We start from the raw sequence: 23,463 nt of genomic DNA on the forward strand, positions 1-23,463 counted from the left end.
TATATGTCCAGAGCAGCTGTCTTACTAAAATGCCTCCTTTAACTAAAGATATCTTCCATACTTATTGAATATATTTAAGATTTTAGGGTCATAAGATAAATGATATTAATTTGTATTTTTACTCAAAATAAAAATTACATTAGTTGGTGCTTTTTTGGGTGTCTGATCATGGTGTTCAGGTGGCTCTATGCTTATAATGTTCATCTGGAGTCACCCAGTGGAATAACCTTCATTTCCAAGTGACGGGGGCCATAGAAACAAGACTCTGTGATCTGTAGCAGGCATTAGTGACAAAATTGAACTAAGTTGGGAGTTAAAATGATTGAGAGTGTTCTGGCTGAGTTGCTACCACTTTTCCGCTATGTGTCACTGACTGCTAATAGTGCCTCTCTTTTGCTGCCTACATTGTGGGGACAAGAACTGAGAGCTCCCCTCCCAACCCTTGAATCTCTGGAATCTTTCTGGATCTTCCTCCCATGTACATCAGTTTTAAATACTTTTCTTTCAAGATCTCAGAGATACTCTTAAAATTTACTTGTTATTAACGTATAGTATATATATTATATTTAATATATATACTATATTATATATATATGAATCTTAAGTGCATAGCTCTGTGAATAGGTATATACCTGTGTAGACACCATCCATATACAGATGTGAAACTTTTACAGCCCAGCTTCTCCTTCATGCCATATCCAAGTGGTGTGCTGAAGCTGGCTTATGCCAACTTGCTTGAGCAGATTGTACGTATATGTACTTCAAGTCTGAATAAGTCTGGGTTCAGTGCCATCACCTTGTTAACTCATAACCCACCATAATGGGAGTATTAACACCAAGAAAACTGGCAAATACTATAACATTTGGGCTCTTATTGTTATTATTTTAACAGGTGGTTGTAAACGTATCTATATACTCCTTCTCTTGGAAAATAGCTTCCCCACAGTAACTACTCTTCTGAGGACCATTACCACAGATTCATACTGCCAATTCTTAAACCTTCTCTAAAGGGAATAATAAATCATACACTCTGGGTTGTTTTGCTCAGCATTTTGTCTTTGAGACTCATCTATATTATTGCATGTAGCTATAGTTCATTCTCATTGCTATGTGTAATATTCCATTGTATCTGAATACATCACAATATATTTATCCATTTTTCTATTGTTGGGCATTTGGTTGCTCTATTATGAATAAAGCTTCTATAAACATTTTTTACATATCCTCTGATACATATATGCATTTCTGGATATATTTATGAAGAGTGGGACTGTTTTTTATACGTGTTTAGTTTTAATAGATTCTGCCATGAAATTTTCTAATGTGGTTGTAATAATTTATACTCATACTAGAAAAGTGAAATGTTAAGGGATTATTCTCAAACAGGTTAGAGTGATGGCCAAGAACTAGGTAATATGGGGGAGCCCTGCTGAGTTAGGGCCTCTCTTCTGTGCTTCTTTATTAATCATGAGAGATAACAATGCTTCCATGATCACATTCTACCTTCCAGGAACTAGACCAGAAACTGTTTTTATGACCTAATTTCTTCTCATCACATCCTTATGACATAAATACTGTTATTATCCCCATTTTGCAGGTGAGAACATTGAGGCTTAGAGAAGTTAGGTAACTTACCCAGACAGAGTAACTGGCTGAACTGGGATTTAAACTTTAAGAAAGCTTTAAATCTTGATTGCTGATTATGTTGGCTTTCCATAATCTACCTGTCAATAAAATTGCCATATTTTGTTATAATTACCTGTTTAAATGTGTTTGCCTCTAATATAATGAAACTCCTTGAAGATTATTTCTTATCTGTGTTTATGTCTTCATGCACAGCACTTGGCACAATTATAATTGGCACTCTGTAAATTGAAGTTAAAAATAATATGTACTGAGAGCTTACTATATGTTTAAAAGTATTCTAAGAACTTGGAACAACTCATTTAGTCCAGAATAAACCTCTTACATTAGTGCTATTATTAGACCCATTTTAGAGACAAGGAAACCAAGTCAGGGAGAGATGCACTTTTCTTCGATACTGCAGTTAATAAGGGAAGGAGTTATGATTCAGTCTAAGTGACTCAAAACCTGTGATTCTTATGTCTTATCATTTTGTCTGCCTTATAATGTTGTTGAAAGTAAGAAATTTTAAAAAATTGTCTTTTTCACAATGTCAGACACATTAGAAGCTCAATGAATATTACGTGGTATCGATGGTATAAAGAACTTTGCCAGTTGGTATTGGCAGGAAACAGAAATCCTCTGGCCATTTCAAACAGTGAAATTTTAATGCAAGGTCCTGTCAGATTGAGTGGCTAGAACACAGTCTCAGCTAACTGAGTGGCTTAAACAACAGAAAATTTTTTTCTGTAGGATTTTAGAGGCTGACAATTCCAAAATCAGGGTGCAGGAAAATTTAGCTCCTGATGAGGCTTTTTTTTTTCTGATTCATAGACAATTCCTTGCTGTGTCCCCACACAAGGAAGGAGGGGAAAGAGCATGCTCTAGGGTGTCCTCTTATAAGGATAGTAATCCTATAAACTCAAGATCCCACCCTTATGACCTTATTTAAAATTAATTACTTCTTTATTCCAAATTCTTCCACAATAGGGGTGGGCTTCAACATATGGATTTTAGGGAAACACAACTCATTCTATAGCAACTTCTTACACAGGTGTTGGAAAAAGTGAGAAGCCAAATGGGTTGGTGAGGTAAACCAGAGATTAGCAAAGTAGGAAGTTGTTACTACCACCCTTAGATCTGGAGAATCTGAAGTGCTATGAGAGCCCAGGATCCAGAGCCACCTGGTGGGAGATAGGGCCATGGCAGGGACCTCAGAGGAAGGACTTGCCTAGTAGAAATAGGAGCCAGGATGGCAACTTAGCAGATATTGCCAAAAGAAGAGAGGAGAGAGAGCGCAGTGCCCTGGCTTCTTCCCTCTTCCCCACTCGCATCTTTTTCCAGAACTCCCATGGCTGCACCCTGCTAGAAGCCAGAAGACAAAAGAGCCTGGGAACACAGTTTCCTAGACCTGGGAATAACAAGGGATAGACAGGGAGCAGAGGGAAGACTTACCATAAAGGAAAACAGGCAAATAGGTGTTGAAATTTTTGAGAAAATGGTTAGGAAAATTGTGGAAAGTATAAAAGAGATTTAGAATTTTCATGAGAAATCGTGCAAAATTTTTTGAATGATTCCTCTTTTGGGTAACATTCATGGCATTTTAGGGATAAAGAGGCTTTAGAATAGTTGACTAAAAGGTGTCTTTTGTCCTGCTGGGAATATTTTATAATGTCTGGAAACAGTTTTTGGTTGGGTTGTTACAAGGTGGGTATTACTGGTACCTGGTGGAGCCAAGCCAGAAATGCTGCCAAACTTACCATGCACAGGAATGTGCCCCACAACTAAGAATAGAGAATCACACAGGAATAGAAACAATTCCTTCCCAGGAGACAGCACCATGCATATGACTATGGAAGGTGAACTAGAAGGAGCCAGAACTCACGGACCAGCATGTGAACTTTGTGACTTTTGTAGGTCACTTGAGTGTCCTCTACTTCAAATAAGAAATCTTATTAAGAAAATATTTTAGATTCCCTACCATTACTTGTTAATCTCTGTGTAGTAATTTCTGAAGTGTGTTTAGTTTCCTTTTTAGGAATTGAAAAATAAGAATATTTATTTTCTCCCTTACTTTGCTGTAGTTTTTACATATGAGAGAAAACATTTGACCCTTAACTTTCTAAGTCTGCCTTAGATGATAATCTCCAGTTCCTTCCATTTATTGGTAAATGCCATAATTTCACTCTTCTCTATGGCACAACTCCATTGTGTGTGTGTGTGTGTGTGTGTGTGTGTGAGAGAGAGAGAGACACACCACCTTTTTTTTTTTAGAGAGAATTTTTTAATATTTATTTTTTAGTTTTTGGTGGACACACATCTTTGTTTTATTTTTATGTGGTGCTAAGGATTGAACCCAACGCCCCGCGCATGCCAGGCAAGTCGTGCTACCGCTTGAGCCACATCCCCAGCTCATCACCTTTTCCTAATCCGTTCATCTGTTGACAGGCACCTGGACTGGTTCCATAACTTGGTGGAGGATTGGATCTCACAAACATAGAGGGAAGATCAGTGGCGTAGAGGAAGGAGATTGAAGGGAAGGGAGAAAAAATGGAAAAGGGAGGAAATAAATGAATTTACAAAATAACACCATGTATAAGTATAAATGTACAACGGTGAATTCCACCTTTACAGGTAAAGCATCAATTTAAAAAAAGAATAAACAAATATAGAAGACCAATAGAGTAAAGGAAGGAGAATATGGGGAGGGGAGGGAAAGAGGAAGCACTGGGGATTAAAATGCTGCAAGTTAAATTCTATGCGTGTATGAGTATGTCAAAATGAGCCCCACTATTATGTATAACTATAATGCACAATTAAAAGCACTTTAAAAATGAATATTTTTGTATGATGGTTATCTAGATTTTAATTTCACCTTTTAGTACTAAAGGTGATTATGATGGAAGATTTTACTCTTTCGAAGGATATTAGATTCAGATTTAAGAATAAATTCCTTCTTTACCTTCATCCTTCTAAGATCAAACCAGAATATTAAAAAAATACTAAATTTCATTAATTGACAAAAACAAAATAAAAGGAAATCCTCATCAAATTGATAATTCAATGTAAATGGAATTTTTTCCAATTCAGAGAAATATAGGTTTCATCCTCATTATGTTTAAGACTGTATACTTTTATTAATTTAGATATATTAAATTTACATTAAAGCTTGGCATACACTTCTCAAACCTGCCCTTCTTTGCTTCTCTGTCACTAATATGCTTTTATATTTCATAATCTCTTTTGAGGAGATAGGATCAGGATCATTGCAATAATTTTTTTCTGTGCTTGGGATGGAACCCAGTGCCTCACACAGGATATGTAAATGCTCTACCATTGAGTTATACCCCTAGTACTTCAATAATCTCTTCATGAGCTTTCCTATGCTTTCCTTCTTCAAATCCATTCTTTAACATGAACAATGTATGCTACATGCATGTGTGAAAATGTTACAGTAAAACCATTAATTTGTACAATTAATGCATATTAATAAAAAATCCAAAAGCCTTCAGCTTTCTGCTCTTGTATCATTTCTTCATATCGTTTCCATGCTATACTCTCTGTCTCTTTACGACCTTCATATTCATTTGGTTGGATTCCTTCAAGGTCTAACTTAAATATTTTGGGATATAATCAGGAGACTAAGTTAATTCTTTCATTCATCTGCCATTTCCTATAACATATTTAAACATCATTTATCCTAATATATTTTGGCTAGTATTTTTGGTCTGCATTTTATTATAAGCTCTCTGAGTAATTTTGGGCTTCTGAATTGAATTTGTGCCCCAGACTCTACCATGGTACCTCATATATATTAGTAACTCACTAAGCATATATTATCATTCGTATTACCTGGTCCATTTGAAGAGAAATACCCATTCTATCCTTATGAATCTCTTCCACTGAAGATCAATATATTTATTTATAACAAAAATTATAACTAAAACATTTATTACTTAATATATGTCAGATACTATTCTAAAGAACTCACATATATTAACTCATTCAATTCTCACAACAATTCTATTATTAAATTATTATTTTTCAGATGAAGAAATTGAAATGCAGAGAGGTTAAATAAGTTGGTAAAAATTAATTAGAGTTAAGATTCAAACTCAGGCACCCGGCTCTACAAGTTACACTATTAAACCACTATGCTATAATGCATCTCTTGGGGGAATAAGTGATTTGATTAAGAAAATTTTAGATTCTTTCTAGAGTAGCTAAATCTCTGAAACATTATATGAATGAGAATTTGGTGACATATTGCCTTAAATCCAAAGTGGTTTGCTTTCCCCCACCCTCATACCATTAGTCTACCCCATCCCGAAGGTTTATCACATTATATTTAAAATATTTTCTTCCATGTCTGCCTCCTTCATCTGGTTGGAAACAATCTGAAACAAGAACAAATAGCTTTTTTCATTTGTGGTCTATTCATACATAGTATGTTCATTGGTAAATGTTTGTCCAACCAATGCTTACTGAATTAATAGGAAGAAATGCTGTTTAGATTTTTTAAAAAGACATTAAAATTGCTACATCCATGACTGAAAGTTGATAAAGTATCACTTACAACCCATTAACTTGACTACAAAAGATGAGATTAGAGTATGAGTTTGTTTAGTTACCAATTTTATCTCTCTTTGATACAATGAATGGTGATTAAGAACTATAGAATCTAGAATCAGATTTAGTAGGACTCAAATCATGGCTTCACCATCTAGTAGCTGAGTGATCTTGGACGTATTACTTAGTTTCTCTGAGCCTTATCAAAAATCAAGAATAAAAATAAATCTCTATAGAGCTGTTATGAGATTAAATGAGACAACACAAGCAAATTATTTAGAACATAAGTACAGTTAGTACTCAATAAGTGTTAATAGGTATAACATCATCCCTATTATAAGAATAATTTCACCGAGGATTTGTATTTAAAAACATATGTATCAGGTTTGGTTTTGATTATGAAGCTTCTTTACACTTCAAAGAAAGTTTAGGTCATCAACAACTTTATCTTCAAAGCCCTGAGATTTGAAATAAGTTTTGACAATAGGTCTTCTGCAGAATGATAAATCTTGAGCTTAGAATCTCTTTCCAAGGCTGCTATCCAGCTATCATGTTAAGTAATGGAACCTAAAAGAGAACAGGGACAGTGGGCCAAGAATTGAGCCCTGCAGAGAATGACACACAGCAAGTGAAAAGGGATGTAATCAGGAATCGTGATGATGTTAAACAGCACCCATCAAGACCAGCAGAAAGTCAGCTCCCTCAGCTTTGCTGGCACAGTGAGACCCAAATAAGTCTCATCTACTGAATACAGTTGTGGCAAAGCCAAGTGCAATAACTAACTGAGGGAAACATGACTTTGCACCTGGCTCTCAATATTTACAAGAGTAATTTGTGACACTATTTCAAGTGAATCCAATAGAACATGTTGTTCTCTGCAGTAACAAATGAATCTGGAAAACAGGTTCATGTCAAAATTGGAGATGAAAGTTATCAGGAATGTGATAAACAAGCAAGAAATCACTAATATATTCATAACAGAAAACCATAATAATTGGCAATCAAATGTTTTTTAGTAACCAAAATAAAAACCCTGATTAATATGGAGACAAGAAAGTCAAATAAATTATTAAATACTCAGAAATAAGAATCCAATGTGCATAATGAGCATTAGAATGTGGCCAGTATTTATTGAATGAAGAGTGGGAGAGTCTCATGAGTCTGGAAGCCGGAGTCTGGCTTGTAAATCAGGCCATGGGTGTGGCTCGGTGGCTAACTCTTCAATATTTTGTCTCTTTAATTATCCCTCAGCAGCTCAAAGATCTTGACGTTGGAAAGCATTTTTCAAAAGATCTAAAGATCTAAATAAAAATCCTTAGATAGAATGAGCAAGTTTCTGAAGGAAGAGTCAACTTTCTTCCCTGAGAAGCATCCAGCTAGAAAATGGCTAAAAATATCATGGAAACATCAAATATTTGAGAAATGTAAAGTAGACTTTTATTTTTCCTACGACTCAACTTCCTCTTACATGTAATTATCCTGTATCTTTAGGGTCAAGTGGTAGCAATTCTTGTCCAGGCTAAAGAATGGGGAAACAAAATACTCAGCCAGGAGAGGGGGAAATGAAGGAAAGGTAGTTAGGGTTATGAGACCATGAAGTCTCCAAAGAAAAATGACTCTTTGGATAATACTTTTCTCAGGTTCATAGATTAAATTGCAGTGTTGGACTGAGAGAGATATAGAAGGGTTTAGGCAGCCAAGGCAAGATGGCCAGTGAGGAGGTGGGGGCAGGGCCTGAACAAAGAAACATGGAGAGGGTCTTCTGATGAAGTCAGCTTCCCAGTTAATGAAAGTGCTCATGGACACAAGCAGGGGATCCAATGAGACAGACACTTCCTACTCATGCTCCTAAATGGAGGATCCAATAGAAAAACAAAAACAGACGTGTGGACAGAGCGGGCACCATTCAATAATAGTGAGGACAGCCTGGACAGGGGAAGGAGATAAGGAAAAGAGGAAATTCCAAAAACTATAAAAAGAACAGGCCCCAGCTCCCTCACTGGATTCCCACCTCTGGGGCCCCTTTTCTTTGGAGAAGTCTATTTCTGTCGCTTGTGCAATAAACCTGCTGCTTGCTTGCTATCTCTGTGTCTTATTCTTCAATTCTTTGCTGAATGGAGACAATGAGCCCAGCACCCCTGGATGGTAACAAGATTACCTGTTGTTGTGGGTGAAAATGTTGGTAAGATAATTAAATTTCTTATATAAAGTGAAAGACTACACCATGTAGGAGAGGAAATTTATTTAGTAAATATCAATTATTGGTCAGGCTCAAGGCTAGCTCTTCACATACTTTGTCCCAAGGAAATATCACAATATTAATACCTGGATACCACTCTAGAGATTTTGAATTAATTTGTGATTACAATGTATATCGGAGGTTGAGAATTGCTACTTTTGCAGGGGGCGGGGGAGCATCGAAACCTCATTATTGTTTTTTATTACCTTTGTTTTTTGGCGCTGCTGAATTCCATTCTAAGGCATGTTCTCTTAGAATATCTGCATGTCAACCTACACTAACATAGTGACTCCAAAGCAAACCAAGTCACTGTTACATATTTTCTCACTCTTGAAACTGTGTGCAAACCTCACAATTGGAGGGTTAGTTTTTCCATAGGTTCTTCCTTGGCTCTAACTTCAGAGTGGAATTTGGAGCAGCTTATTGAGTGCTGCTTTTCTAGAGATTGTCTCTGGTAACTTATAGTTATTATTTTCCAGTGTCTTGGAGTATATATGGGATTCATTTAAAGCAACAGAAATCATTCTGTCTTTCAACATCTAATGTGGAATGTTTGTCTCTTTCTTAGACTTGAGTCTTTGCTTTGGGTGTGCCTGTGGAGTAAGATGAAACAGTCTAAATAATAAAGCCTTTAACATTTGCTTAGAATGGTCTAGTGGCGCACACCTTTCCTGGTATTGGAACTATAACTCTCCACCACCTGTCCCCTATTCCTGTTTCTCTTTCATGCCTTTACTGAAGCCTGCACAGCCCAAAGATGATTTGAGTGAAGCTGCCCACTATGGTTTGGATACATGTGGCCCAGTGGACTCCATGTTAAATGCTTGGTCCTCAACCTGTGGTGCTTTTGGGAGGTGGTGGAATCTTTAAGAACTGGGACCTGGGTTGGGGGTGTCTTTTGGACAGTTGGAGCATGCCCTCAGAGAGATTATGAGACTCAGGTTTCTTCTCTCTCTCATTCCTGGCTAGAGAGGAGAATAGGCTTCCTTTACCACATGGTCCCAAAGTGATATGCTGCTTTGCTACAGGGCCAAACGCCTTAGGGTCAATCGACCATAGACTGAAACTTTTAAAACTCTAAGCTCAAACAAAATTTTCCTCTTTTTAAATTACTTCAAGTGTTTATTTTTTGTCTATTTGTTTTTGTTTCGTTTTTTACAATAGTAGAAAGCTGACTATCACACTGCCCGTATATATAGTCCTGCCTCCATGAAACAACCACATGTCTGTGGACAAAACAACCATAAGCGGCAGTCACTTTGCCAAGAGAGTGCTGTAATAGTAAAATGTCAATCACCCAATCATAAAAACCTTAGGTGAAAGGAAGATTTTACCAACCAACAAGAGAGCCATTTCCTACCCACATGCTCATGGTCATGAATCCAATCCCTGTGAGTTGTCTCTTGACAGGTTATTTTGGTCTACAAATTCTACTACCAATTTTATTTCTCAGTGTTCAAAGCACATCTATCAAATGTCTTCAAATATTGCTCCTCAAACTATAAAATCCTGCCATAGAACAATTATTCCAAGAGAAATGCTGACCACGGAGGAATTGAAGAAGCGAAACCAAGCAGTTCTCAATTATTCATCCCCAACTGACTACCAGGTGAATCACTTTGACTAGGACAGGGAGGGCAGTAGGGTAGGCTGGTGTTGGGGTGAGGTGTGTAAGGCTTAGAACTAAACTAACACTCCTTAGACATTGAAGAAATAGTATGGGGAAGAAACACTTTTCTATAATAATGTTCATTTGAAAGAATGTTTTATAACTGTATTATTTTACCTTCTAATTGAAGTATGATATACATGTGTCCACAAATTCTCTACTACTCCTACCTTCAAAGGTAAAGCTTAATTCTGCTCCTCCTGAGGTGAGTCAGATGTAGCGATTTACTTCAGTGAATAAAAAGTGGTGGAAATGGCAGTAAGTTGCAAACTAATCATAAAGGCATTGTGTTTTCCTCTTTGTCCTTGAACCACTTGCTCTGGAGGAAGCCAGCCACCTCGCTGTGAGGACACTCAGGCAGCTCTATGGCGATGGGTCAGGAACTAAGGGCCTTGCCCAGAGCTAGTGAGGGAATGAGGCTTTCTCCCAATAGCTTAATGAGTGCACCGTCTTGGAAGCAGATCTTCCAGCCTCAGTTCAGTCTTCAGTTGACAGCAGCCCCATCCCTGAGAGACCCTGAGTGGGAAGTACCCAGCTAAACCTCTCTCCATTTCCTGGACCTAAAATTAATATAATAATTAATTATGTTTAAGCCTCTAAATTCTGTATAATTTGACAAGAAAACATCAATAACTAGTATAATAGGTATAAAGATACAGAATTTTCAGAAACTAAACACCTAAACTAAACACAGATCAAAAAACAGAATGTGACTTGACTTTAGAAGACCCTTTATATTTTCTTACAATCACTACCTGCTTCACTGAATAGTAACTATAAACCTGACTTCTTACAGAACAGGTTTGGGGTTTTCCTCCTTTTATTGGCACTTTTATGTAAATTATATTTAACAACATTGCTACTTATGTCTGGCTTCTTTCACTTAACATTAATGCTTATAAAATGCATCCATATTATTCTATACTCTTGAGGGTAGTTGTATGTAATTGATTTTCATTGCTATATATTTTCCAGTGTGCATATAAAATTACATAAAATGCATATATAAATTTACCTATCAAAAACATACATTATTCACTGAATTTATTTAATTATTATTAAAGCTACATTTAAAAATATAGTTTTATTTAAAAACTCTTTGGTTGTCTATAACTACCATTTGCTTTCCATCTGGAAAGGGAGAAGTTTGCTTTTGGCTTTAGATTCAGAGGACCTGACTTTGATATTCATTTTGGTCAATTATTTTTTGGGTGTTTGTAATAAAGTGAAAGTTATAAATATACAATGTGTATCTATATATATTTTTGTCACATATATTAATCTACACATAAACTGTATACACTCATAAATATACATATTTAATCTACAAGAGAAATAATGAGAATCATATAGTTATCTCTAGAAATACTAAAAATGCTTTGAATGAAATGAAATACTCAAGACAGAAAATAACTAATAAAGTAAAAAATCTAAGCGAACTCTCTCAGTGCATATGTCAGCCTCACGATTGATATCTTAATGGGAAAACCCAATAAAATCAATGCTAAAACTGATGTATAAACAACAGTGTATTAGGAATTTCTAGAGAAACAGAATCAATAGGCTATATATAGACATATAGGAGGAGAGTTATTATGGAAATTGGCTCATATCATTATGGGAATTCCATGATATCCTGGAGAACCAGAAAAGTTGATGGTATAATTCATTCTAAATCCAGAGGCCTGAGGATCGCCCCAAAGATGTAATTCACAGTCTGAGACCAAAAACCTAAAAAGGGCATAGGGGGAAGCATTTCCTCAATCAGAATCTCATCACGTCTCTATATTTAAAAAGACTATTCAGTGAATAGAGGAATAGGTTACATGACAATTATGGTGGGAGGGGAGTCAGATAAAAGGACAATGTGGTACTATAATGACTGTTCCGCATCGACAGTCAGACTCACAATACTCAGTATACCTCACTCAAGTACCAAATTTACTCAACTTTAAGAGAAGGTTCAGGACAAAAAAGGATATAATATCAACAACATATCAACACATAGTGAACAACAACAGCATATCAATAACATAGTGAAGGTCTTGTAACTTCCAATGTGCTGCTCTGCATTTGAGACACGTGTGGTCATCAGAGATGAGGCTGAGCTGGCTCCCACCAGCCTCTGCTCTAGGAAACCAACAGCTCTAGCTTTCATATATACTTGAGGTGTGCAAGCCCAGGTAATGGAAGGTGTGCAAGCCCAGGTAATTCTTCAGGGTGGTTACATCTTTTCATACCAGTTTCTTATCCCTTGATAAATAGGTTAGAAAAGGAAGTACAGGTGCTGGACACTACACACAGTCTTTCTCCCATGGGATTCACGTTTATCTGGATCTGGTATAGGTGAACCAACAATTCCTGAGTTAACATTGAAAGGAAGATCACATCAAGAGTCAAATGCTCATATCCTCAAGGCTAAAGTAAAAATAGAATCAGCTGTTAAATTTTTCCCTGTCGGGCCAAACATTCTACTATACAGATGGCCTGGACTCTTTAGAAGGTCATGAAGGGAAAAAAAGAAACAGAGGAAAGATGCTCAAGATTTTAAAAGACAGAAAAACAACAGCAATGGCAACAAAAGCAGTGCATGAGACCTGTATCCTGATTCTAATGAAGTAACTACAAAACCCATTATGGCACAGTTAGGGAAATTTGAATATTGAATATATTACTATTAGATGATATTAAATATAAATGATATTTTGGAACCATTCTTACCTTTCCTCTAGGTTAAAGGCAAAAACATGTTTATTGTATGTCTATTTTAATTTTTAATGTGAGTTTTAGAACATTTTCATAATATACACCTGGAGAAAATAATTTTTAAAGGATGATAATACCAGATTACAGGCTGATATAAAGTTGAATGAATTTACAGTGGTGAATGAGAAACATACTGGATAGTAGATTTCAGTTTTTCTCCTTAAAGTCATTCCCAGTTAGGATTCTTTATTAAGAGAATTTAAAAAATGATTATGTGGCATTAATTATATTCTTAATTCCCTATAATTTTACTCAGTGAAATTCAGCAAGGCAACTAATTATGGATATCTTTTATCAACATGAGTTGGGTTTTTGATTCTTTACATTATTTTGTTTCAAATTGTACAATTAAAACATTTCAAACATACAGACAAGAAAATAGGGTTAAACAGCCTTCCAGTATTAAAATGCATAATTCAATTAATATCTGCCTTACACACACAAAAAAAAGAAGAGATGTAAGCACTGCACACAGAGCTCCAGTCTCATTTCCCCTGCCTCACACGACTTCTCTCCTGCTTACTTCCCCAGAAATAATTGTCTCCAGAGGTTATTGATCTCACTTATGTTTTTAAATACATGTATTCATAACCATGTAGTTTGAGGTTTAGACAGGTGAATGGTGTCAATCCACCCACATCCTTTTGTCAATGAATTTTTGAAAAATTCCACATTGTGACTTTGAGATACATATTCAAGGAAAACGAATTCATTCTGTTAGAAGACATTGAATTCAATGGCCACAGTTTACTCCCCCAAGGACAACTCACTTATTTCTCCTTTTTTTTTTGAATAACTGATATGCTATATTGGACATCTGTACAAACATCCGCACCTCCTCATTCATGTAAACAATAGTTTTTGTTGTTGTTGTACTGAAGATTAAACCCGGGGCCCTTTACCACTGAGTTACAATGTTTATTTCTTATTTTGAGATAGGATTGTATTAAGTTGCCCAGGCTGGCCTAGAAATCGAGATCCTCCTTCCTCAGTCTCCTGAGGGACTGGGAATGTAAGCAAGGGTTCCCATCCACACCCCACCCTGGCCATTCCTGAAATACAATGATAGTTTAATAGGAGAGGAACTGGTAGCTACTTAGGAATGCCTGTCTCCAACCTGATAAGTTGCTTTTTAAAATCATGTTTTGTTCATTGCCCACCAATAATGATTTGTATTTTGATAACTAGATTTTTTTCTTTGGAATTTTATTATATTTTATGTTTCTAATTAGTTATACGTGACAGTAGAATGTGCTTCGTTGGATACATCGTACATAAATGGAGTATAATTTCTCATTCTTCTGGTTGTAAATGATGTAGAAAAACTCTGACCATGAAATCATATATGTACATAGGGTTATAATATCTGATTCGTTTTACTATCCTTCCTATTCCTATAATCCCCACCCCTCCTTTCACTCACCTCTGTCTAATCCAAAGTACATCTATTCTTCCCTAGTCCTGCTGGCCCACTTATTGTGAATTACCATCCGCATATCAGAGAAAAATTCCTTCTTTGCTTCTTTGGAATTGGCTTATTTCACTTAGCATAATATTCTCCAGCTCTGTCCATTTACCTGAAAATGTCATAATTTCATTTTTCTTTAAGGTTGAGTAATATTCCATTGTGTGTGTGTGTATATATATATATATATATATATACACACACACACACACACACACACACACACCACATTTTCTTTATCCGTTCTTCTGTTGAAGGGTATCTAGGCTGGTACAATAGTTTAGATATTGTGAACTGAGCTGCTATAAACATTGATGTGGCTGTGTCAATGGAGTAGACTGATTTTAAGTCCTTTGGGTATAAACTGAGAAGTGAAATAACTGGGTCAAATGTTGGTTCCACTCCAAGTTTTCTGAGGAATTTTCACACTGCTTTCCATAATGGTTGCACCAATTTGCAGTCCTATCAGCAATGTATGAGTGTACGTTTTCCCCCACATCCATGCCAACATTTATTGTTGCTTATATTCTTGATTATTTTCTTTTGCTGTTAAGTTTTTTTAGTTATTTATACATCCTGGAGATTAATGCTCTCTGAGGTGAGGTGGTAAAAATTTTCTCCCATTCTGTAGACTCTCTCTTCACATTTTTGATTGTTTCCTTTGCTGAGAAGCAGTTTTTTAGTTTGAATCCATCTCATTTATTGATTCTTGACTTTACTTCTTGTGCTTTAGGAGTTTTGTTAAGGAAGTCAGATCCCAGACCGACATGGTGAAGATTTGGGTCCTTGCAATTTTATTATTTAATTTTTGAGCTCTTTAAGGGCCTGAAATGCAGTTGAATTTCTCAAAGATGCTTTATGTATTTCTACTAGTTATGTGGAGGTCTGAATGTATGTCGTCTGTCTGGTCTGAAAGGCCGAAACATTCTCTGTTTATTTAAAGTGGTCCTGGGTTGGAAGTATTTTCACATAACTAGTAGAAATAAGGTAGTGGGTTTACTTCTTCTTCACTTTGACATCAAGGGTAAAGCCCTTTAGAATGTTAACTAAATGTGGAAGTATTCTTTTAGGCAATCTCCTCTCCTTTTTGGTCCATGAAGCCATCCAAGTAGAACCCGAAGTCCTTAGGATTCAGCCAAACTCCCACAGGTTAAGGCTTGCTTTGGAGCTCATTGCATCACCAGATTCTAGCATTCCATCATTTTTCCCCTCTGTGTTGCTTGTTTTTTTTTTTTTTTTGGTTGTTGATGTTGGTCAGTTTAACAAAGCTTTCAAGATAATTTTTAACATTTATGTTTATTATTTTTTGGCACCAGGAATTGAACTCAGGGGCACTCAACCACTAAGGCACATCCCCAGCCCTTTTTTGTATTTATTTAGAGACAGGGTCTCACTGACGTGCTTAGTGCCTCACCATTGCTGAGGCTGGCTTTGAACTCACGATCCTCCTGTCTCAGTCTCCCGAGTCGTTGGGATTACAGGCATGAGCCATTATGCCTGGCTCATGTTTATTCTTTTTTATTTTAATATTTATTTTTTAGTTGTAGTTGCCAATATCTTTATTTTTTTTTTTAATTTATATTTGGTGTTGAGGATCCAACCCAGGGCCTTGCACATTCTAGGTGAGCACTCTACTACTGCTGAGCCACAACCCTAGCCCCTTATGTTGATTCTTAAAAATTAAATTTAAATTCAAAATATCTAGTCTGTAGTTCTCCAAATCCATAAATCACAGAATCTCAGCTAGATCTTTAGTTCAATTGTATTTTTTTAGTGTGTGTACATAAAATAAACACGTTTTCACCTCTTAAATAAATAGCCAAAAGTACCAGTGCCATTCATAATTAATCTATTATTTTCCTACCAATTTGCAATGTAACATGGAAAAAAGATGAGATAGATATGTTCCTAAGCTTACTTTTTCATATACTTGATTCTTATTGCTCTCCTATAATGGTATTACTGTTTTAATTTCTGTATTTGTAATTATAACATTATTAAAATATGAATCCTCTCTTTTTATATTTTTGTGGTAGAGACTTTCTCAGAACAAAGGAAAATAACATGGCACCATTAGTATCAATGTGCATATTCCACAATTCTGTTATAACACTGTTGCAACTCTATACTATAGAAATAAAATGTCTAATCAAAAGATACATTACCTTATGGGGAGACAAAGAGCTAGCAAGTAAAGAGGAACTAACAAGATGTATATACCACAACACCTCCTGCATTCTGGGCTCAGTCTTTGGATACGAATTTGCCAGGCCAGTGCTGGCGTCAGTGTAATGCTGTTCCTGTAATGCTGTTCCTGCTGAATGCCCTGGTACGGTCTCTGTGTAAGAATCCCACAACATTCTTACACAAAATTGTTTTATCTAGCTTTTGTTTTTTAATCTTTTTGTATGAATTATAAGATGAATTTTATAATTCCAAGAAAGGAGTATCATTGGGATTTTGCTTGGTCTTGTTTCATATATATATATAAATTTGGAAAAAAATATTTTAATATCATTATTATATTAAAATTTCCCACTTCTCTCTCTTTATTGTTTTATGTCTTACAATAAAATTTAACAACATATCATAAGGATTCAAAATGTCTTTGTACCTATAATAGTAAAAAACAGCAGAACATAAAATAAGTATAGATAAAACCACAAAGTTGAGCATATATATTAACAAACATTTTTAAGTAACAAAAGATGCAACAAAAAATAAACTTATAGAAAACTTGACTAACATTATTGCTCATCTTGCTTTAATTGACATTTATAGAACATCATCCCCAACAACTGCAGAATACTCATTCTTTTCAGACAAATACGAAACATTTGCCAAAAAAGACCATATGTTTGGATCCATAGTAAATATTAATAAATTTTAAAAGATTGAAATCATACTGGTTAACTTCTCTAATCACAATGAAATTCAACAAGAAATCAATAACAACAACAAAAGTCATAAAGAATTCCTGAATATTTGGAAATTAAGCAAAATATTCTAAATGACTCATAATTCAGAAAACTAATGTAGCAGTTGAAAATATTTTGAATAAAATGGAAATAAAAATATGATATGTCAAAGTTGATCAGATGCAGCCAAATTCCTGAGAAATTTTCCACTTTCAATATGCTGTAGAAAAAGAGAAAATCAAATCCTATAGTAGAAAGAAAAAAAAATCAAAGATAAAAGAAAAGTTTGGCTCCACAGTTTACTCAACAGTAAAAGAGAATAAAATCATTGCATTTGCAGGTAAATGGATGGCGTTGGAAAAGATAGTGCTAAGTGAAGTTAGCCAATCCCCAAAAAACAAATGCTGAATGTTTTCTCTGATACAAGGAGGCTGACTCATAGTGGAGTAGGGAGGGGGAGCATGGGAAGAATAGATGAATTCTAGATGGGGAAGAGGGGTGGGAAGGAAAGGGAGGTGGCAGGGGATTAGCAAGGATGGTGGGATGTGATAGACATCATTATCCAAAGTACATGCATGAAGACACAAATTAGTGTCAACATACTTTATATACAATCAGAGATATGAAAAATTGTGCTGTATATGTGTAATAAACTAAATTGTGCTGTATATGTGTAATAAGAATTGTAATACATTCCACTGTCATTTATTTTTTTAAATCAATAAAAAAAGATAAAAGAAAAGAATCAACAAAATAGAAAGGTAGTGTTCAGTAGAGAATACCAAGAAAGAAGTTGAATTTTGAAAGAATTAACAAAATTTATAACCTCCTAACAGTATTGATCAAGTTAAAAGAGAGAAAAATACTTCACTATAAGGAACAAAAAGGAAGATGGCATTAATGATCCTTTAGCTATTAAGGGGATAAAAAGAATTTTATGAGAAGATTTGACTACTCAATTAAAAAGAACACATTTCTTGGAAATCATTTATCAAGCTACTAAAAAAGGAAAGAAAGAAACAAAGAAAGAAAGAAATAGGACCTATAAACTATTAGAATTAATAAAATTAATTTATCAAGGTTAATGAATACAATATAATAAACAGTAATTTTATTTTTTTGTATTCTAGCAACTACTATAGAATGAAATAGTAAACTACCTTTTACAGCAGTATCAAAAACATGAAATATCTAGGACTAAACCTAATGAAATTTGTGAAAACACTGTGATGAGAGCTAGGATGTTAGAATCTGTAAACAAGTCAAAAATAACACCTGGCATTTTGCCAGGGGAATGTTAGAGTTCGTAAACGAGTCTGGATGGTGCCTGGCAAAATGCCAGAGGGAGTGGTTTGAGAAGTAACAAAAACAAGCCATTAAGTGTGGAGATTCCTTATTGGTTGACTGATGTATCTAGTTTATGCTAATTAAGATAAGCTGTGCGGAATGTATAAATACTGCTCCTGTCCTGCAATAAACGGCTCCCACTCCTGCTGTATCAACGTTTACAAGTTATTCGTCACCCCCCGGTTATTTTGCTGCAGCCGGACTGCAGCAGATGGTGGCCCGTACCGGGAGCCCCGGGACACTTGGGGGTAAGTGACGAAAAAAAGCTGCCTGTCCATAGATAGGACGGGAGGAAAAATGACCATTTCGAGAAAATGGAGAAGATTGATACAGTATGTTTGTGTCTTGTTTTGTCTCAGTGTATTGTATTGTCTTTGTGATGAAAATATGGAAGGGGTGAGAAGTAAATTACTAAGGGAAGAAGGCACCCCAGTGGAACCAAGAATAGTTAGGGCATGTGTTGATAAAAGCCCAGGAACTCTAGTCAGAAAGAAAAAGAAAGTTCAGAAGAAGAAGGATTATCAGGAAAAAAGTTGCAGCAAAAGGCTATTACTAAATACTTTTCGTTACCGGAGGGTGCGTGAAGCGGCGAGACGGCTGCCAATTGTGGAAGCTGGTCATGGCGCAGCAAGAATTTTCCAAGTGGCGACAGCTGGCTCTTCCACTGCCGCGAGCCCAAATCTAGACCTGACCTGGAGGCACAGTCTCGCAGGCTCTTGCTCCCTGTGCCCAGTAGCAGTTTGAGTCCGGGACACTCCCCAGGGCCATCTGGGGCTGCCCAGGCTCTACAGCCAGCAGAAGACGCTACTGGTGTCCCTGATGTTTGGTCATTTTCAATGCCAATAACTAAGCTACAATGGTTCTCCCACACCTGGAAGCTGATGAGTAATGAGCACCATTAAGGCTTATTTCAAATGTAAAAAAAAACCTTGAGATAATGTACTAAATTGTTCAAAAGGTTGTTTTCTTAGTGGAATACTACAGGATTTTCTTTAGCCATCCGGAGTTCCTGCCTTCGTCCCAGTGCCAGTGAAGACGAAGGTGGAAGAATTTCCAGTGTTGCTAAAAACCGGACGAGACTTCGGCTGAGAAAAGGACGAAACTTCAGATCAAGCTAGCTGCCTGCAGAACTGACCTGGACTGTGATTTAAGCTAGATGCCTGCAGAACTTACCTGGACTGTGATTTAAGCTAGCTGCCTGCAGAACTTACCTGGACTGTGATTTACCTGGACTGTGAGTTAATCTATTGAGACACTGCTTTACCTGGACTGAGACAACAAACTGTAATCTATAACAAATTGTAACTCGGTATCTTTGCTAACAGTGTCATTGCTGGTATAATTTTTCCAAGGGCTTCTTGCATGGAGCCATCAAGTGGCTTGGTATTGTGGCATTTTGTATCCTCCCTTTCTGTTTGTAGCAGGTTATTTATGGTGTTTCTGTAAAAACCACTATGGTCGTTATTTAAATTAAACAAAAGGGGGAAATGTTAGAATCTGTAAACAAGTCAAAAATAACACCTGGCATTTTGCCAGGGGAATGTTAGAGTTTGTAAACAAGTCTGGATGGTGCCTGGAAAAATGCCAGAGGGAGTGGTTTGAGAAGTAACAAAAACAAGCCATTAAGTGTGGAGATTCCTTATTGGTTGACTGATGTATCTAGTTTATGCTAATTAAGATAAGCTGTGCGGAATGTATAAATACTGCTCCTGTCCTGCAATAAACGGCTCCCACTCCTGCTGTATCAACGTTTACAAGTTATTCGTCACCCCCCGGTTATTTTGCTGCAGCCGGACTGCAGCACTAGGAAACATTTTTAGATGAATTCTGCATGCCCTAAGTAGGTAGAGAGCTAAATTGTATTCATTAATAAATCTTTTTTGTTTATCATGAAAAATATCATCATAAAATATCCATTCATTCCAAATTGATTTATAGATATACAGTAATACAATAAAACTTTCAAAATATTTTTAATGAAAATGTATCAATTGATTCTAAAACTTTGGTGAAAACTCAGGGACTAGAAGAACCAAGACAATGGTTACAGAGTTTTAAAACTTATACTGCTAGATATTAAAACTTACTCTAATAATACAGTAATTAAGACAGTGTGGTACTGGCACAAGAATAGACAAACAGACCAATGACATAGAATACAGGCCAAAAACATATCCATTTATATGAAATCACCTTATTTACAGTGACACTCTGTCACAGTTCAGTGGGTAAACAGATGGTGTATCAGTCAGGGTTCAATCAGGAGATAGAAACCACACCAGTACAACAAACCAAGAGAATTTAATATAAATCATTGTTCACAGAGTAAAAATGTTATTAGCTACCAAACAGGCAACTGTAGGGTGTGACAACTTCAGAAAGCAGTTACCACCCATCTGGCTGAAGGATCAAAAGGAAAAGCTTTGAAAGTGAGAGAAAGGGATTGCAAGCTGATGCTCAGCTGGTGGTATGCTTATAATTTTGAAGGAGGAGGCTTGCGGGACTGGGTCCTAGGCCTTACAGGGTTGAAACATCACCTGGGGTGCCACTCACAGAAACCATCAGTCATGGAAGCCCTCAGGGCAATGAATCAAACAAACAGCAAGAAATAGGCCCCCTTCTTCCCCTGCAGCATTGACGCCTTCTTCCAGCAACCTTTGTTGGTCGAAACTAGAAGAGAAACCCTAGCAAAACAGAAATGTAGTTTGCACTAGCAACAGATAGACTGGAGGCTTTGGAGCTGAAAGAAAATAATCTAATAACTGGCACATGCAGTCTTTGCAATAAATGTTGTCAGAGCAACTGTATTGCCATGTTGCAAAAAAGTGAATTTTAACCACTGTTTCAAATCATATATAAAAATTAATTCAAGATGTACCACAGACTTAACTGGGAAAGAAGTCACACTACTAGAAGACAACATGATATTTTCAGAACCTTGGGATAGGTAAAGGTTTCTTATATAGGTTAAGAAGCTTTTAACTTTAAAACAATTGACTAACAAAATATACTCTGAAAAAAATTACAAACTTATGTTTATAAAATGTCACTATTAAAAGATGAGCCAAAGACTCGGGAAAATAGTTAAAACACATTTAAATGATGGAACAGAATAAAAACCATTTAATTATGATGAAAGGAGAGAATGAGAGCTATAAAAGCAGTCACTAGTCTGTAGACATTTTACTAGACAGACATTATCAAAGCCTGAGCCAAATTTTAAAGGATGAACAGTCTAATGGCATTTAGCTGAATTCATAATGGCTGTACTTCTTTAGAAAATAATTATAAAGAAATAAAAATTTATACAATGGGTAAAAGTTGCCATTTTATTTGAAAAGTTTTGACAATTATTTATTCACCTTTTTGGGGGTTCCTTTCTGTCTCTTTTCTTTCCTTCTTAGACAACCAATATGCATATGTTTGTATACATGTTATCCTATAGGTCATTAGAACTCTGTTCTGCTTTAAAACCTCTCTCTCTCTCTCTCTCTCTCTCTCTCTCTCTCTCTCTCTTTTCCTCTGCTCTTCAGATTGAACAATTTCTATTGGTCTATCCTCAAATTCATTGAGTATTTCTTCTGCTGCCTCTTATTTGAGCCCTTCTAGTGACTTTTTAAAAAAAATTTGGTTATTGCATTCTTCTCAGAATTTTAATTTATTTTGAAACATTTCATGACATTATTTAGAGTCCTTATTTGTTAATTCATTGTTGCCGTACTTCCCTTTAGTTCTTTAAACATTGCTTTGCTCAGTTCTTTGAACATAATCTTAATAGTTGCTTTGAAGTCAGCTAAATCCATTATCTGGGAATACTCAGGAACAAATTCTGTTGTCTGTATGTTTTCCTGAATGTGGATTATGCTCAGTTTCATATTTTTTGTTGAAAAATTAACATTTGTGATAACACATTATATCAGTACTGTATTCTGATGTATTTATTCCCTGAATATTTTCACTGCTGCTATGTGTGTGTGTGAGTGTGTGTGTGTGTGTGTGAATAAAAATTATGAAACTAATTTACTGAGGCTAAATTATTGAAATCTTTCTCCTGTGGTGTGTGACTATTGGTATCTCTGGCTAGATATCCCCCCTCTTATAGTCTGTTTGTATTTTGAAATCTGGCTTTTTAGAGGTTGTCTTTATGTGTTTATATCTTAGTCATCAGCCAACCACTGGATAGAACTTATGCTAAAACACCTCAAGAAGTAAGGCTTCCATTATCTGCTTATAAATCCATGCATCAATGTTCTGTATTTTGAACAAATGGTTATCCATGTATATACATGTGTAAAATGTACTGAGTTCTGTTCTTAAAGTGTGTGCACTTTGCTGCAGGTAAATTATGCCTGAAAATATTGAAATAAAAGTATTTTATTGTTTAGGTCAAGGATAGGCTAATTACAGCTCAAGGGATGAATCTGTCCCACTTCCTGTTTTTGTAGAGAAGGTGTTATTACAACATACTTATTTGCAAGAATATTGCCCATTTGCTTGCATATGGTCTCCAGTTACTAGCAGAGTTAAGTACTTACTTCAAAGACAGTATATCATGTAAAGATGAAATCACTCTTTGGCACCTTAAAGTTTGCTGACTACTGATCTAAACTGCTAAAATTTGGAGAAGCATAATCTAGCCTATCCTGAACAACTCAGTTATTGGATCTAGGAATGGAATGGTACAACAGTGAAGAATAAAATAAAAATAAATTATGTCATAGGCTTGGGGGTATTAGTGACTGGGAAACTTACTAGAGAATTTGTATGTGACGATCTATTTTATTCAGTGACTGAATATTCCATTTACATAATAATTTGTCACATAGACAAATATTCTAATTGTAAAGCAGAAAAGGACACAGGAGAT

Source organism: Marmota flaviventris, chromosome 3 (genome assembly GCF_047511675.1).
Source record: "Marmota flaviventris isolate mMarFla1 chromosome 3, mMarFla1.hap1, whole genome shotgun sequence".
Classification (NCBI taxonomy): Eukaryota; Metazoa; Chordata; class Mammalia; order Rodentia; family Sciuridae; genus Marmota; species Marmota flaviventris.